Source organism: Eulemur rufifrons, chromosome 3 (genome assembly GCF_041146395.1).
Source record: "Eulemur rufifrons isolate Redbay chromosome 3, OSU_ERuf_1, whole genome shotgun sequence".
Lineage (NCBI taxonomy): Eukaryota > Metazoa > Chordata > Mammalia > Primates > Lemuridae > Eulemur > Eulemur rufifrons.
Window position 1 is genome coordinate 17914173 of NC_090985.1, and position 3322 is coordinate 17917494.

Below are 3322 nucleotides of genomic sequence, written 5' to 3' on the forward strand. Positions count from 1 at the left end.
TCTGCACTAATGAGAAGGAACCCCCTCCTCCTCCACACCAGAGGCAGTTCATATCACAACAGCTTGCTTTTTCAAGGACTCTCATGGTTAGGTGATACCCATCTGCAATAAGGCAGCATAAGTCAGCACTCCACTTTCGTCAGGTGCTGTCAGTGAAGTCCAACAGGGAGCATGTACCCCCATCTGTACCTGTAGACTACACCTAAAAGGAAGAAGAATTTAAAAAGAAGAAAAAAATATTAGACAAGTCTTACAGCATCATATCAAAATGTCCAGGATATAATTAAAAAATCACTCATTATGCCAAGAATCAGGACATTCACAACGTGAATGAGAAAAGATATCAAAAGGTGCCAACGCTGAGATGACATATGTCAGGATTTTAAAATCCTGACAAGGATTTTAAAGCAACAATCTAAAAATATTTCATTGTGCAATTATGAACACTCTTAAAACAAAAACTAGAAATATCAGCAAATATATAAAAATATAAAAAAGGACCAAGGGAAATTATATAACAAAAAATAAATAATTGAAATTAAAAGCTCACTGTATGGGCTCAGTAGTAGACTGGAGACTATAGAGAAAAGAAGAATTAGTGAACGCAAAGAGATCAACAGAAATTTCCAATCTGAACAACAGACAGAAAATAGACTAAAACACAAAAACAAAATAAACAATGCTTCAGTAACCTATGGAACAATAACAGCAAAAAAATCTAACATTTGTATCATTGAAGTCTCAGAAAAAGAAGAGTGAGTGTGTAAAGCTGAAAAAATTTGAAGAAAAATGGTTGAAAATCATTTTTTAAAATTTCAACTGGTCCAAAAATAGGCAAAGAAGGAAAAAAGGAAAGACAGAAAGAAAGAGAGAGAGAGAGACAAGGAACAGATGGAACAGATAGAAAACAACTAACAAGATGGTGGAATTAAATCCAATCAGGTCATTAAATGCAAATGGTCTAAAATCCCCAATTAAAAGGCAGAGATTGTCAGATTAGATGAATAGCTAAGACCCAATACATGCTGTCTAAAAGAAGTTCATTTTAAATATAAATTAAAAATTCAGTTTGAATATAGATAGGCTACAAAATAAAAGGATGGAGAAGACATATCAAGCAAAAACTAATAAAATAAAAATGGGAGTGTTTATACTAATAGCAGAAAAAGTAGACTTTAGAACAAGGAAAAACACTAGGGATAAAGAAGGATATTACCTTATAATAAAGAAGCCAATTAATCAAGAAGACATTACAGATTACTCAAAAAATTAAACATATAAATACCATATGATCCAGCAATTCTATTTCTGGGTATATACTCAAAATAATTGAAAGCAAAAACTCAAACAGATATCTGTACATCAGTATTTATAGCAGCATTCACAATAGCTAAAATTTAGAAGCAACCCAAATGCCCATCAACATAAGAATAGAAAAACAAAATGTGGTATGTACATACAACAGAATATTATTCAGCTTTAAAAAGGAAAGAAATTCTGACACATGCTATGATATAGATGAATCTTAAAGACACCACAATAAGTGATACAAAAGGACAAATATTGTTATGATTCCACCTACATATGGTACCTAGAGTAGTCAAATTCATAGAAATAGAAAATAGAATCTTGGTCGTCAATGGTTGGGGATGATATTGGAAGTTATTATTTAATAAGGACAGAGTTTCAGTTTAGGAAGATGAAAAATTTCTGGAGATGGATTGTGGTGGGGAGAGTTGCACAATAATGTGAATGTGCTTAATGCCACTGAACTGTACACCTAAAAATACTAAATATTAAGTTATGTACATTTTGTCACAATAAAAAAGAAGCCATCACTATCTTAAATGTGCATGCCTAACAATACAGTTTCAAAATATTTTAAGCAAAAATTGATAGAACTGAAAAGAGAAGTATATAAACCCACCATTATATTAAAGACTACAACATTCCTCTGTCAGTAACTGATAGAATAGATAGAGATAATATTGACAAGGATACAGAAATCCTGAAAAATACTGTTAACCAACCTGATCTGGTCATCATTTATAAAACACAGTCCCTGGGCCAGCAGAATATACATTCTTTTCAAGTGTGCAAGTGTGCATATAACATTTATCATGATAGACCACATTTGAGCCATAAAGCAAATCAACAATTTAAAATAATACAATTTTATTCTCTTACCACAATGAAATTCAACTAGACATTAATTACCAAAATATATCTTGAAAATACCCATATATTTGAGGACATTTTAAAATAATCATTTAAAATTAATCTTTCAATGATTAATCACTTAAAGATTAATTTAAAATAATCCTTTGGTCAAAAGGAATTCAAAGTGGAATTATAAAATATCTTTAATTGTACACAACAGAATTTGTAAGATATACCCAAAGCACAGAGTTAAATTTATAGCATTAAATACTTACATTAGAAAATGAGAAATGTCTTAAATCAATGACTCAAGTTTTCACCTTAAGAAACTAGAAAAAACGAGTATTGTTTGTATTCTGTGAGCATTTTTTATATTTAGTGGTTAAAATAACAGCCTAGCTACTATCAGGGCCATTTTCCACTTTCTTGGCATGAACTCACTGTGGGTGCCACATTTATTTTGCTGGGAAATGAGTTCTTTGATCAGAAGCAATCTTGTGTGAAATAGTGACTAAGTCTAGGGAAGGCAAATCCGTATTCAGAATAGGTGTGTGTTCCAGTGTGGACAAATCAATGTCCCCTCATGGTGGAAGGGGTTCCATGGAATCACTGTCTTTGTGCTTATATTTTTGTGCACACCAGAATATAAGCTCCATGAAAGGAAGAACTTGCTTACTGCTATATCCTTCTATGCTGGTGCGTAGGAGAATGAATGTCACATAATAGGGGCTCAGTGTTTTGTTTTTTGTTTTTTTTTTTGAGACAGAGTCTCACTCTCTTGCCTGGGCCATGGCATCAGCCTAGCTCACAGCAACTTCAAACTCCTGGGCTCAAGCGATCCTCCTGTCTCAGCCTCCCGGGTAGCTGGGACTACAGTCACACACCACCATGCCTGGCTAATTTTTTCTCTTTTTAGTTGTTTGGCTAATTTCTTTCTATTTTTACTGGAGATGGGGTCTCACTCTTGCTCAGGTTGGTCTCGAACTCCTGAGCTCAAGCAATCCTCCCACCTTGGCCTCCCAGAGTGCTCGGATTACAGGCGTGAGCCACCTCGCCAGGCCTGGGGTTCAGTGTTTTTGCTAAATGAAGGAATGCACTTAAGTGTTCTGTAGCACAAAAATTTTGTAGGCATTTTTCTTCTGTTTCTTGGGTTAAATTTTCC